The sequence below is a fragment of the Amphibalanus amphitrite genome, unplaced genomic scaffold (assembly GCF_019059575.1).
Source record: "Amphibalanus amphitrite isolate SeventyFive unplaced genomic scaffold, NRLGWU_Aamphi_draft 000613F_arrow, whole genome shotgun sequence".
NCBI lineage: Eukaryota > Metazoa > Arthropoda > Thecostraca > Balanomorpha > Balanidae > Amphibalanus > Amphibalanus amphitrite.
In genome coordinates this window covers 337907-353675 of record NW_024882107.1, presented here as the reverse complement: position 1 = coordinate 353675, position 15769 = coordinate 337907, and the positions used below count along the sequence as shown (strand labels likewise).

Below are 15769 nucleotides of genomic sequence, written 5' to 3'. Positions count from 1 at the left end.
CCCCCCCCCCCCCCCGAAACCACTGACGCTAGGTAGGTAATTATTTGACAATGGGGCTGTCTCATCGACACCAAGGACCCTTTTCAAGATGCAGCAGCCAGGCGGCGCCGAGCTGGGCTAGGATGTGCCAAGCGTTTCTTATAAGGCAGCCTCGTTAGTGCCACCCCTCGTTGCGATACCGCCCCTCAATGCAACGCCGCCCATTCACCGTACAATGCCACCCATCAATGCAAGTGCTGCCCCCCAGCGCATTGCCGCCCATTGTTGTGATGCCGCCCCCGCCTAGCAGTGCCGTGCCGCCCCAGCGTACGCCACACCGACGGAACAATCACTTTTGAAACTTTCAGAGATTGATAAGACTAACAATATGTATAAAATGTTTATCTCGGACTCTTGATATCCATGAACTAAGGTCAGGTCAATTTTGCGACTTCTCCATTAGGTATATAAGTCAATTGGAGAAAATTGAAATGAGCCTCTTTTGGACGAATGTGGTTCAAAACCCTCTCAAACATCGGTTCATAGGTAAACATAACACACTGAATCGACAAAATGCACCTGTGACCCTTCTGTGTGCCCCTGAGGTCATCTCAGGTCATGAACGGTCACCAGCATTTTTTTGGCTATACCTTTTGATAGAGACGTGCTAAAGCTGTGAAAACACGTCAGATGTGTTCAGCTCGACGATAAGGATCGGGTGATATGCAGCATGACCCTGTCCGTCAAGGTCATGACCTTGACCTGAGGTCAAAGTTTCAAAATGACCTTTCAAGGTCAACGTATAGTTCATTCGACGCGTTTTGACGAGAGGAATACGATGCTGGCAAAATAAATGTCGTCACTGTCTTGAGTCAAAAGTTATTGCAGAAAACGATTTTAATAAAAACTGTTATTTTTGGAGCTGTTTCCCTCTGGAGGCTAGTTGGCAGTCAGTCACTGGAGGCAGTCATGCATGTCCACAAGTAGGGGCTGCACGCACTAGACATCGAATTGTTTAGGTGATGTGTGGAGAAAAAATCCAGAACGTATGTCAGCGTTCGGTCGCCTCTGACTGCAGTCGCTGCTGGTATGACAATGAGTTGGGATCTCATGGTGGATCTTATGGTCTTAAATGTTCATGTCTTTCCTTGATTCCAATTTAGGCAATACACGTAAGTCGCAGCGTGTACCCTACATACGTGCGCTCTGAGATTCTAAACACGGCAACCCCGATCGACTACAGGCTGCAGCCCACAGGTCACTTCGGATCAGTGAGTGAGCCCATATTTTTCTTCTTTTTTTTTGCAAAGAATAAAGATTCTGCCTATCGATCAACGTATAGTTATTTTACCGTTTCGAATTCGCATGGATGCGTATTTTGAGAAAAAAATGTCCGTAGCCTGAGCTCGTTTCCTATATCATGCTAAAAATTCATCTAGATCAAGGCTTTTTGATAAAAAACACTAGGCTGCAAATTGCATTAATTGGATTTTATGAAAATCAGCGAAAGCTGGTTCTTATGTATTTTGCAACACCTAATAAATCATGCATGAACATGACGGTACATTTCAGACTGACACCCCTGTCACTAGCTGACAATGGCGCCCCTCTCAAGGGAAAAAGTCGCCCCCTCGAGCACCATGGCCCCCCCTTTCGCTGATCTCTGGCTACGCCACTGCTATCGGCAGTTCCTTCCGTTCCTGGCCTGCGCCTCTCTTCCTTCTATCTGTCTCTACTCCTCTACTGAGTTAGCTTTAGGCAGAACTTTGGTGCCAAATAATTATTTATAGGTATTTAGCTTGACACGCATTTATGTATGTACTATAATATAATTTACCGGTTATTCCGCCCAGTCATAGGCGAGTAGAAATCATCACAATATACACCAGCCCAGCCCCTTGGCAGATCCAAATCCAGACCCCAGACCACAAACAGACCCCGACCCTCAGACAAACAACCTCCCCCCCTCCCCAATTGGAGAACGGCATCACTGAAAAAAAAGTTCACAAAGGTTTTCCTTGCTTTGGCTTTGCCAAAATCAAGACAAACGCAGAACTTATACAAGCCTAAGTCACAGCCAGTGCATGAGAAGATCGTAGTTAGTTTTTACTTTGCTTCTAGATTTCGTCCATCTTGTAGTGCAATAGTGCCGAGTTTGTTTTCGGATACTTGCTAATGACTTAGTAAAGCAGCATTATTCAAGCATTCATTATGACCTCATTGCACGTGCAGTTCTGGCAGCTACCTTCGTCATACGGCGGCCGCGCGACTAGCGTCTCCCGTCAGTTCTGGAATTGAATTCCCCGCCGACGTGCGCGTGCGCAATATCCGCCATCGTCGTTTTTTGTCCTTTCGCTTCGCGGTCGCCGTGCGAGGTGCACGTGGGTTGGTGAGCAGGCTGGCGTTTGGCAATTTATAAGATTTACACGGATATCCGAGGCTGCGAGACCGGTGGGAGAACAACTATCAAGGTACGTTCGCATTCATTGCCCGTCCATCATGCGTAATCTGAAGTGACCTGTCTTTGAGGCCCCGATACACTGCCGGATTCAGCCAAGATACCTATAAGAAACAGGTAGGTCGGATGTTTTGAGTAAAGCCCCCGTGACGTCATTATCATTTTTTATGTGGAGAATTCCGCCTACAAATAAAATATCCCACATACGAAAATTCGTATTGTGTAATGAAAAATTACAATCTTTCAATTTCATCACGAAAACCATATAATTTATTTTAAAAAATTAAACCCCTTCAAGCGTTTGTCCCAACCCCCGCTACACCTTTGGTCACGTGACTACGGTGGTAAACTTAACTTTTTGCAATGTTGTGACCTAAACGGAAGTAATATATGTTGAAGATGTATTATTTTTGTTGTTTGAAGCAGCAATCGTGTAACTAGATTTTGAAATTATTTATTAACTGCTGTAAAGAGGTCACGTGATGCTACCAGATTATGTACACGACAGCATCTTCTTGAACTTCGATTTCGAGTACTTGTACCTTCTTTGAGGCCTAATAATGGACGTTTTCAGATATGAAATGAAACACTGAATCTAATGACGCCAACTTTTAATCCTTTTTGCACTTCCAGACTGAGATATCCTGGCATGAACTTTGGCCAATTTGTGTGTAAAGCCTATGGTGAAGGGAAAACTTCACGCCCAGCTGACGTCACAGACCTCGGCTACCAAATCGTGTCCGGTGGGGGTCGGATTCAGCCACGACTTTGTCGCCGAGGCCCGAATCACATCGCAGCAAAATTCGGTGATAAGATCGCCATGCCTCCCCTTAGCTTCGTCTCATCCTCCGCCCCCTTTCAGCAACCAGCGTCCCCCTTTCTCGTTCTCCTCTCTATCTCCCTTCTCTATCTCCGTCTCCATCTCCATCTCCACCAGCGTCTTTGTCTTCATCACCGTCCTTGTATCCGTCTCTCTCTCTCTCTCTCTCTCTCTCTCTCTCTCTCTCTCTCTCTCTCTCTCTCTCTCTCTCTCTCTCTCTCTCTCGTCTCTCTCTCTCTCTCTCTCTGTCTCTCTCTGTCTCTCTCTCTTTCTCTCTGTCTCTCTCTCTCTCTCTCTCTCTCTCTCTCTGTCTCTCTCTCTCTCTCTCTCTCTCTCTCTCTCTCTCTCTCTCTCTCTCTCTCTCTCCCTATCTCTCTCTTTTTCTCTCTCTTCTCTTTCTTTTATTTAGTTGTGATTTAACTGTCCTGTCTGTGTTCTTGAATTTGTGACAGTAGTCCCTACAATCTACATGTTTCCCCAATGTCATGTCACATTTGCTACATCATACATGAATTTGCATATATGCATAGGCGGGGGAACGGGGAGGGCACCGGGGTACCGTGCCCCCTTTGATTTTGGCATTTTAACATTATAATGTTAAAATGCAACTTTCCATTTCTTTCCATGCAACGCCCATAGGGCTATAGCCCTATGGGCGTTGCATGGAAAGAATGGGCCAAAGTCGGCAATGCCCCCCCCCCCTTAATTGAAGGTATTCCGCCGCTACTGCATATACGAGACTGCGTGGCCATCTTTCTTCTGTCAAAATCCTGAGCAAAGTCCTGGCTACGTGTCTGGACGTGGGGCACTCCACCGCTCCCCGTCCCGTGCCTTCCATGCCCGCCCCGGCCGTCCCACGTGCCCTTTCCATTTGCAGTTTTCCCTAAACATGTTTAATGCATGCCTCTTTTCAGATAACGTCCCGAAGCCCATCGCCTGGACACTGGGCGACGCCCTGGATATATTCCTCAACGATGGCGAGGGTCCTGGTGCTGTGGTGGCCGGCGGCACTGTCTTCATCGATGGAGTAGAGCCTAGAGGTGGCGGAAGTGACAGCGAGGGACACTCTCCTCGTATGGGCCGCGGCCCTCTTCGTCTGCTCTCTCAAATACCCCACGGGCTCTCGGTCCACCTGGCGCTATCTGTCGTATCATGTCTTGGGCGTCGAAGACGAGGCGCCCAAAGACAGAGCCAGGCAGCGCTTCCATGGTGAAGTCATGAAGCACATGCTGTTTCTCGCCGTGAGCGTGGCCCTGAAGGGTGGCGCCGGTGCCGGCGGCCCGGCAAAGTACGGGTAGCCGCCGGAGTGGCGTTGTTTGCAGCTAGTCCAGAGACCGCATTTCTTTCTTCTGGCATAGAGCCAGACCGCGTAACATGGAAGGCATGATGTGGAAAACTGGTGTGATAATATTTCCTGTCATTCGTGTGTAATGAGTTCATGGAAAAATTACGCCCGGAAATGTTATTTAGCGTTTTTTTTTTAAATAAATGATCTGGAAATCAAACTATCTTTTTTTAAGCTTTGGTCGAGAGGCGCAACGGAATATCGTACCTATGTGAAGTGGGTGGGAGGGGGGGGGGGTGAGGGAAGGGGGTTAGTACCAGGCTAGTGAATACCTGGTATTTGGGTTGGTAAGCTCGCTGTATTGACTTGGTACAGATATTGTACATCATAAGTATAAACCTTGCACAGACATGATAGTGGGTTAGTTGGAGAATGCGCAACTGTTAGTTGTACCTTTGGTGGCATTGCGAAGTGTATGCTAAGCATTGGTTATTCTATTGTTTTCCAGTTGTTTCCCTATGGTTCCTGTAATGCCTAGCACTAGTATACGCTTTGTTGTCGCTTGGTTACTGAGTGCTCGCTGGTTGTGGGTTGGTTAAATGACAAATATTTTGGAACGCAAAGTTTTCCCTTGACATGACTTCGTTTATTAGGTCGTAGTTAGTCAATATTTTTTTCAGTGATATTGCTCCGGGCGATGGTCAGGGCCGCCGCGATCAGCTGCGGAGCGGCTGATGAAAGTGACGGACAAATCCGTGAGAATCGTGTCGGTGACGAGACCTCAGAAATGTGACCGCACGACCGCATATTTCAATGTCAGGCCGCAAGATGTCCAATTAGACACATTGATACAGCGAAACGCTCGTATTAATAACATTTTTATTCACCCTCATTGGTTAAATAGAAACGTCATTCTTTGCGAAATATGTATCCGCTCATTGTTCAATTCGCGAGACGAACAATATAACTATCAATATTAAGTTCAACAATTACTCTTTCAACGAGCAGCACCGCAAGGTCTAACGAAAGTAAAAGGATAATCGTTTTAAAAATGTCACCATTTCTTAGCACCATTTGGCTGGGACGAGGAAGGAAATGTTTCAGTGCTGCATGTTGCATTTAAAGCTCGATATTAGGTATCTAAAGAATACCTGGATCCACTCGTCTACGAACAAAGCTTCATGGCCAATTACACCGCTGTCTGACCCCGGTTAAGAGTACTTTCGAGTGTGTATAGAGGTGCTCCAATGGGTGTATTTAGTCCGATTGTAGAGGCCCTATATCCCCCTATCAGCCAGGCGTGAGCAGGACCGTTCGATTTAATGCGAGCGTAATGCCATCCGGCTGAGCTACAAGACTGTTACGGATGGTCAATCTCCTGAGTGTTAACCCCGCGACGTATCAATACCAATGCAAACATCCGGCTGCTCGTATGCACAGGCAAGAATTCATCATAGGTACACAAACTGCTAGATAGCCCGATAACGCCATGTTATGACTGTGCTGAGATGGGGCAGCACCTATAGGATGACCTTTCGCAGTGAGACGGTGAGTAAACGGACGGAGACGTCTTCTTGAGCCGTGCGATATCTGGGCTATTTATAGGTACGCAGAAACACTCATCACAGGAAATCGAAATGTTTGGAGAGGGGGTAGATGTATGACGCATTCACGGCGGCGAGGCAGATGCAATTCAATACATAGGTGTGAGAAAGTACCTTTCATCGGTAAAACAAATTAAGTGTTAAAATAAGTTGGATGAAATTACCGATTACGCAAACACAAAGTTGTGCTTTACTTATAAATAATAAATATAGCATAAACGTTATCGCTTCATTATGAGGTAGGCATATTAATCAAACTTATTAACCTACCTAATGACAATTTTGCTGCTATTTGGACTGTTCAGTATTCACTGCACAGCATAGCCCAAATTTATTGAGCTTCGTTCCTCGACAACATAGACTATAGTTTTGTAGATGCAGACTCCAGTCCAGTCCAAGTTCCGTACACAAATCCATTTCATTAACCATGTCAATGCCAATGTTCCCCTCCCCTTCCCTCCCGCGCTCTATGAGTCATCAGAATGGGCCCATCTCGAAGGAGAGGATCATCCGTTCTAATATTCCACAGACGTGCGTACGGGTCTGTGTGAAGGTCGGACAGACGGGCTCGCCATATCAAGGCTCCATCGGCGGCCTGCTGGCTCACCAGACACGCACAGTGCACACTGTACACTGCACACTGTACACTGCACAGTGCACACTGCTCACTACAGTGCACAGTGCTCAGTGCACACGTCCTCCAGGGCACACGTCCTCCAAGAGACGTCCTCCAGGGAACGAGTCATTCGGTGCACGTCATTCAGGGTACGCATTCTCCATCACGTCCTCCAAGTCAATGATGGGTAGAATGGCTAGTGCACGCTACCTCATATGGCTACCTATTCTATTCTTGAATACATAAATCTCCTATAATAATTTCTGGATGCCGACCACATATAGGTATGCATGCTTGCTATCCATATGACATAAAATAATAACCACAGTCCATAGCAGCTCCTCTGAGGCCACGAAAGCCCCACGACCTTTGGACCATGGTCACAAGTTTTTCTCGGTCACGACCTTGAACGTGACCTGGAGGTATAGATAACTCGCTCGGGGCTTGTGACCGCCCCCTGTCCCTGGCCCGTACCACGTCGATAGCCGTCCTGCAGCAGCGCTCTCACAGGACTCGGGGACGCAGCGGGGGAGACCCGGCAGAGCACAGAGATGCAGAAGCCCACCAATGCCGCCGCTCTGCCCCCGACTCTGCTGTTATCGACTCGTGGAACGGTCGGAACATGATGCAACCCACAACTGCTGACCGGACTCGCTCAGAAAAAAACAGCAAGGCCCCTGGCCCCTTTCATGGCCCCGCGGACCGCCGAATGCCGAACATCGCAGGGGACGAGCGAGGCATACCGTCAGCTGCAATGAGACTCCTGTTGATTTCTGATGACTCCTGTCGGGCAGTCATGACGCACGTGACCCCAACTTGACCCGACCTTCGCTATGAATGTCCAATAGTTTGGAGGCCCTCCGGATTTGGTGCCGGGTCCGGATTGGACGCGGGTGGGGTTGACGAACTGAACTCATAAATACCTGAGTTGTACTACAAAAGCCGGTAATTCGGTGTCGAATTCGTCCCATGAGATGAGCATGAGACTATAAAATCATGGAAACCAAATGACTTTGGTATCGCTATAAGCGACTAAAACAGCTCGGAAATTCGTACGAATATGTAGATAAAACTATCCGGATTGTGCCGCAAGCCTTCCTAAAATTAACCCGCGGGGGCTGGGGGTAAATTTTACCCCCCTCACGAATTTTTGCAATATCTCAAAAACGGCGGAAAATTTCAAACGCCGCTAACATCTTCATTTTTAAAGGAATCAAGACGTAACAAAAAAAGGTTATACGTAATTCTACTTTGTCTATCAAATGGCTATCTCGGTTTTTTTTTAAATTTTGGATTTTGGGCCAAATTTAAAAAAAAACTGACTTTTTTTGGGAAAACAATTATAAAATCCAAAATTTTGAGTGTATCGAAAAAACCGTAATATATGTCAGAGAAGTGGTCTATGTGCACCTACATACCAATTTTCAGAAGAATCGGTTCAAAAATGTGGGAGTTATTCAAAATTTTATGACGTCACGACACCTAGAAGTTTTGAAAAAAAATGATTTTTTTTAAGTTCCAGACCTCGTACGGAAACAAAAATAGCACCATTCGATTCGCCGTGAAAAACGGCATCAGATAGACACCTTTTTAGGCCTTAACAACCAAATTCAAAATTTGACCTCACTTGACCTGACCCTGACCTGACCTCGACCTGAAATTCATCCAGAGGTGGTCCATATCACTTATTGAGTGTGCCTATTGAATTATATGAGTAAAATGACCCATAAAACATGTGTCGCACATGCCCTTTTCTATATTTTTTTGGTGACCTGACCTGACCTGACCTTGACCTTGACCTCTGAATGATATTGTATGCAACGAATATTGTCTTCGTAGCCTAAGAACACGTTTTCGGCAATCAGTCTCAGTCCACAACTCCATTCTTCGGCAACTACGGTGCAAGGCCGATACTGTAGAAACTTGCAATTTGTACCCTTGACCTGACCTTGACCTTGACCTCAAATTTTAAATTAAGTACATGTTTGTAGTTGTTCATGATGAGATCTTTCGATTGGCGTTTGAATGTTCCAAATCGGACCATTAGTTCGGGAGATAACAGGGGGGTAAAATTTACCCCCCCCCCCCCCCAGCCCCGCGCGTTCGGCTGGAGACCCCAGCCCCGCTCGGGTTAAACGACACGTTTGGGTCAAAAGTATACATACTGAACAAGTGAACAGTGAACAATACACCAGTTGGCGTTCGGTTTGAAATTTGTCGCTATGAAGGCAACATTGGGATTCTCGCATATTACATCCGCAGCAATGGACATATAAGTGAGCCTATCATCGTTCCCAGCCATGTACCTATAATTGATATTACAATACATAATCTTTCAATGTACCCTATAACTACATGCCCTTATAGTGTCGATGAATTGCACAAAATACATGATTCAGGAAGCTCTGAGCGGCAGTCAGCAAAAGCTCGAAACAGTTCATTAACGTTTAAATATGACATTAAATTCAAGCTCCCCCCCCCCCCCCCCCGCTGTGCGTTTCACCAGCGCCTCTTTTCGTGCAGTTTTATTGATCGATAAAATCATAGATGTTGTTGTTGTTCTCCATCAACACTGCTCATCTGCGTGTAAGACCCGCAGAAAACACCGTGCAGCAGCGCCATTCAGCCCCGAGCCAGGCAGTCAAGCATGTCTGTCAAAACCATCAGTAGAGCCCGGGCCGTCGAGTGAAGCCATCATCGGGCTGCTGCTGGGCCGACTGGCTGTATTTGCAGCTCCCGTGACTGGTGGCTGATGTCACCCCGATATACAGAGCTCGGTAGCGTGTTCGCGCTGATGTGTTTCCGCCTTCCTCTATGTCACAACAAACGAGGGTGTTACACGCTTCCTCGTGTATTTGTATAGGAAATGAGTACTGACAAACAACAAATCGATTTGTGTTGTCATGTTTTCCTGATCAATAAGAGCAAGCAAACTGCTTAGTTTTATTGACACAAACGCACGCGAAGAGGACAAATCGTAATTAGTTCTTCTGGGAACGATCCCAAGTCGGCGATAACCACTTTGTCGATGTAATTCACCGATAGCATTTTATTTCCCGATTCGCATTTGCTTGTTCTTTCCCTAATCGTCATCATCCGTCGGAATGCCAACAAAGTGGAAGTCCGTGCCACGAGGGGCAATGAATTCAAAGCTCGTGTAGTATTCATGGGAATTCCTTCGCCCACAAGCCGGGGGTACCGACACAGCATTGATTGCATGTGCATTTCTGTACCGTCGGGCTCGCCAAGCCGCTCGCCTCTGTCGGACTTCAGAACCGGCCGGGCCGGGCCGGGAAGGTCACGGCTCCCTGCCTAATTTGGCCCGGAGATCGCTGCCGAGCAGCGCCGCGCATGAATCAAATTCAGAAGCCACTGAAATTCCACAGAAGTCGTCAAGGTAGGACAGGAGCACTTAAGAACGATCTCTGCTAGACACCTGCAGGTTTCACGGGTTACACCTGGAAAAAGACGGCGCTTAGACTCAAAGACGGCGCATATTGGAACGAAAACTGACGGAACAGACTGCAAACAAGCGAAAAAGGTTCAATGTTTGCTTATTTAATCGGGACTTTTAATGACAGAATCGTAGAAGCCTCTACGTCAGAATTCAAGTTACCACCGCCAACGACCCGACCCGACTTGTGAAAATGAACCACGATAGCGACCTGCAATTGCAGCGGGTATTACACTATGCAGCAAGAAACCATCACTGTAATTCTAAGGTTGCAGTTTGTTTATGCATTGTAGGTACTACATATGCCAATTCATGACCGAGATGCCGCCGTTTGGGCTGGCTGGTTGATAGTGGCGTCATCCCGCGGCGACCGCTGCTGCGTCCGTAAACAAATCGAGTTGGGTTGGGCGAGAGTTGAGACGCGATTGAGAGATGACCCATGCGGCCAGTGTCTGCGACCATATCTGCTAAAAGCGGCTTTCATCGTTGCCAGCTCCTGACTGCGTCGAGCGCGAGGGCCGTGACAATTCACGGCAGTGGACGAATCATGTGTGTCCCCTAACGCGTCATGCTGTCCTATCCTACACTGTGCAGGACACTGTTCAGTGTCCACTGTCCACTGTCCAGTCGGGGCTTCATAATCCACAGCCTTGACAATACATACACCAGCCCACCCATCCATCACAGTGCAGGGACAGAACGGTACCGTTTTCCGCGACGGTCGCAGTATCGGCTGACACCACATGGAGGCGCTAATGGGGTCACGTTCAGCGGCGCTAGCCGCGGGGTAAAAAGTGGTCCGCTACCTACAGTCCCTGGCCGTCAAAAGTCGCACAGACACCGCGGGGGTGACGAGACGGTGCGAAACTCGGCCGTGAAGGGGAGTCGTACCGTAGAAGTCCACACCGTAGTCGGGAGTCGTACGGTGTGGACTTCAATGACTGCTGAAGGCCAATTAAAATCAAAATTGCCAGTCTTCCAGTTCCAGCGATATGTTTTGTATAGCTTGGGGATACAAATAACAAAGTAACAATATGCACGATACAGGAGGAAAATGGGAAGACGATGATTGACAACGTTAAACAGTTAACATATAGGTACCTACTGGCCGACTGGGTATAAATCGGTCAATTCCAGCTAAAAGCACAAGGTATAATGAAATCAGTCTCTTCGGACGCCAGTTTCTTACCGGAACCAGGGACGAAGTTATAGGAGAGCAGCTGATCAATACATCTCTATTGCATAAAGATATTGATAATATAATATGCATGCAGTACTTTTGATATGACCCTTGACCCCCCAGTGAACCTTGACCCCCGGGCCACGTTTCGCTCCGCTAGGCCTCTACGGGCATGCATGCCGTCAGCGGCAGTGTGGCGACTGGTCCGGCGCCGTCTCGGCGGTCGGTGGCGGCCGGCGCTATCTCGTCTGTCCAGCGGATATCCTGGCTGTCGCCACCCCGTCCCCCCTCTCGTCCCCCCCCCCCGGCAGCGCTCGTGGCTCTGACTCACCCCCCCCCCCGTGTCATGAGTCCATAACACTATGAGGACTCACGAGTCACGAGGTCAGCAGAGGACCACGTTCCGCAGAGGACAGTGTTGAATTGTCGATAGACGGACACGTCGCGCCCACGGATGTGATTCGAGTCGTCAACATGTCGTATGCTGTACAATGCATCCTTAGCTCTCCAGCGACTCGCGAGGGTGCATCCACAACCGAAGTTCAAGTGTCTGATCTCACGGAGCTCGCGTGTATGCCTACTGCGCCGCTGGGCGCAGTCAGGACAATAAAATTGTCAGCAATGTGTAGCAGGGGCGCACGCAAACTGGCCGTTTATTGGAATGACACTGCCATTCCTATGTTGGAAGGTCAGCACTCTGCCTCTGATCAGCCTCATGACCTTGGCACTGGGCGCTCGGCAGTGCACGATATATAAACCTCCGGCGCTTGATAGTTAATCATTCTTCAGACACGATCTCTGGCGCTCTACACTCAGCACTCAATACCAAGACCTCAGCGCTCGTCCCTCGTCCTTAGACACTCAGATCTCGCCCTTCAGCTCCCGCCGCTGCGCCGAGTCGGCCCGTGTCCGCTGCAGCGTGACGCGGCATCCATTGACCCATCCTCCCTTCCCTGGGCCGCCTGCAGGCTGCCGCGGATGAGGCCATCTCACTACCCGCCGTCCCTCCGCGTCATTACTCGAACCGGCGTGTCCTTCAGTCCGCCCAGCCCGCCGGCCCTCAGAGTACACATAGCGGCGAATACGTGACCCGAATTCGGCCGGCCTGTAACGCTGTGTGAGAGAACGGGCGTCGTTCAGACGTTTGGTGGTGCCCGGAGTACGTTTAACGCCGGCTGAGAAGCTCTTACACGCACGTTGAAGGATGTCTAGTGAACGGCTGACGCGATAAGCTGGCTCGGCTGAGACGGCATCATTCATCAAAACATCGGGAAGCCTATATAAAGCCATAATCCGCCGCATCCTCAATCATTCATGGCCAGAGAGACTGCATCTTTGATTACAGCATCATCAAAGACACATTAAAAATGGCAAGTCAAGTGGATATTCACAGCCGATCCAGGGTTCTTTTGCCGAATCTTCATTAAACTTTCAGAAGTGAAAGCAATATCATAACAGACAGCGGTATCGTCTGTCCGCCGTTTCCCAATTTCTTTCCAGCAGAAATACGTTTATACCTACTCTGTGACGTGCATTGGACGAACCCGGACACGAATAAATAAAACTCTTCTGAGCAGAGCACGTAGGCACCAACATAAATATGCGTGTGCGTGTGAACCGACATGTCTGAACTGCACCATGCCAGCTTGCCGCGCCTCCGCAGAAGCCGCAGTGAAACGTGCATAGGTCGCCTTGCCGCTGAGAGGCCGGACCCCACCAGCAGGTGGGGCAGGGGCACCCGTAATACGTATGTGCGACGCCACGTGTTGGAATGTGCCCGCGGTGGGCCTCGGCGCTGGCTCGCCGTGACGCCATCGGTGATCAGTGGGCAGTGGTCAGCGGCGCTGAGGCGTCGCTGGGGCGTGCTGGCCGGTGGTCATGCGTGACAGAACAGTGATCAGCAATGAAAAGACCACTGACCAGTGCACAGTGGGCCGATATGCCATTCTAGCGCGACAGGGCCTGAATCTTCGAACGGAACCCTTGGTTTTTCGCGAGTAATTCGCGTAAAAAGCGGCCGATCGCAACGAAACTTTCAGTACCCTCGCGATAACTACTTTTACACCTAACCTGAAAATTGCATGACCCTGACCTTAATGATCTTTGACCTGTGACCTTCTTTCGAGACCATGTTTGGCCGGAATCGCGATTCAGCGTATGTCGGCTCGCATTAGCCGCGGGTTTGCAGTCTTTTCTTGGTTTAAAGCGTTCAAACATGGGATATTATGCTGCTCACATGCATTAGGGTGGGTGTCAAGGTCACCAGAAGGTCAGGTAAGGTCATTGACCTTTGATGACCTTGGTTCACTTTTTCGAGTTTTACATGTTTCTAGGCTAGTTTTTGGAGCTGAATTCGAATCTAGCAACCATTTGAACATTTACTATGTAGCTTTGGTGCCTTCGTTACATGTTACAAAGCTGTCAGAGGCGGTTGCCACCTACTGAAAATACCCGGCAAAACCCTTACTGGTTGACCTGGCCTGACCTGACCCGACCTGGCCTAAATGTATGAAGACATCATCTATGATCGTAAATAACATTATATTCGTGATCAGCACCCAAAAAAACCATAGCAGCCACCCTTTACGACGTTCTAACAGGTCCCGATTTTCCCGACTTTTGGGTCATTGACCGGGCCTGGAAGGTCAGCCGATGACCTAGGACCTTACAATTGGGTATCATCAGCTTCCTCTTGTCACGGGCAACACGCTCGTCTTTTCCGCGAAGCTCTAGCTCGATCAGGGGCGAAACGGCGGGGGGGGGGGGGGCAACGGACCCCTTCTATACGTTCGCGGCTGGAAAAACACCACTAGGGGCGGGGGTTAAGCCAAATCTGAGGGCTTATTTCAGAAAGACCGCTAAAAGAGCAATTGAATGCACTTTTCCGCGACGATGTAGCTCTATTGGTCCCCGAGGTAAGGGCCGGTTTTCGAGAAATGTTGATATATGCGACATTTTACATTTGATGACCTCTGGTGACGTGACCTTTGACCTGACCTAGAAATGACTAATTACTCCATCTGGAATTTCGGGCGCTCTTTCGAATGCCACTTAAACGTGTCGCTATGTGGCCTAAGAGCCGAGTTAGAAGGGGAGTGTTCAATCAACACCTCCCGGCCCGGCGCGTTTGACGCCGAGCACCGGTCCGGCGCGAGTTGATGTTTGGCTGCTACATCCAAAGTCGCAAAAAGTCGCAAAAAATGACTGTTGGATTTTGTAGTGCAATGAATCATTGACATATAGCGAGATTTTCGAAGCTGTACTCTGCGGTACTTTTTTTAAAAGTCTATTTGTGTGTGACATCAATTATGTGAAATTATATTTTCGTCTTTAAATCTTTGCGGTGCCAATACATCATAACCAAGTAAGAGTTCGTCATTTTCATGTGGTTATGTGTGTTCTGCAGACCCGGAGCTATCGTTTGATGTATATAAATGTGGAATTCCTCCTCAAATTGTGATTGTTTTCGTGGATCAAAGATACGTTGCCAAAGAGTGCGGGGGACGAGTTCGGTCCAAACGATTCCGAAGTTCGTGTTTAAGCTGAGTTTTCGCCATGAAATAGCAATTGTGTTGGAAAACAAAGACCACAGTAATGTAGTATGATCATTTTTGAACAAATTGGTATAGGTTTCATTGCACATCGACAAAGTTCGATTTTTTTATCCATGTCGTGCTAGACCTGGCGATCGGCCCAGTGTGCAGTGGTCAGGAACGGAAAGGCCAATAGTCAGGAACGGAAAGAGAAAGATCAGTGATAACTGATAAGGAATAAAACATTGGTAAGGGACGAAAATACCAGTAGTACGGGACGAAAAGACCAATAGTCAGGATCGGCCCCATCATGGGTGTCGATTTGTATACTTTCGGGGGTGCTGCAGCACCCCCAATGCTCAAATGAGCACCCCCAATGGTTTTCCGGGCACCCCCAAATGTTCCAGTTAGCAACCCCAATCATTTTGTCCCTCAATAGCTCCCACTAACTCTGCTTGAGGAAAATAATTCGTTCCGCAGTCTTTCACTACTAAAAATAAAACAATTACGCAATTTACAATGCATGAAATAAGATGTAAAGAAAAGAAAAGTTAGTCTTACGAAGAAGGGCGAAAAAAGACGTTCAGTTGCAAAGACACTGGTGTGGGTCTGTCGTACACGAGTGTCTGATCCTTAGAGCTGATAACGCGTACCCTTTACAAGCCGGCAGGGGGCTCCAGAGACCGGCGACGGGCCCTCAGAGGCCGGCAAAGGCCATCAGAGGCCGGTGGTACTTTCAGAAACCCTGTGGGGTCGTCTTTAGAGACCGGCACGGACTCGGACGCCGATGGGGCCCTCAGAGTCGCCGGTGTGGGGCCTTCAAATGTCACCAGTGGGTGG

The 15769-nt window shown here is 48.5% G+C and overlaps 1 protein-coding gene across 1 annotated transcript in view; it reads right to left on the bottom strand.

Moving 5' to 3' along the window:
• The window catches only part of LOC122363283 (basic proline-rich protein-like), a 41586-nt gene that overhangs the window by 8783 nt on the left and 17034 nt on the right, over nt 1–15769 (bottom strand). The window lies entirely within an intron of this gene.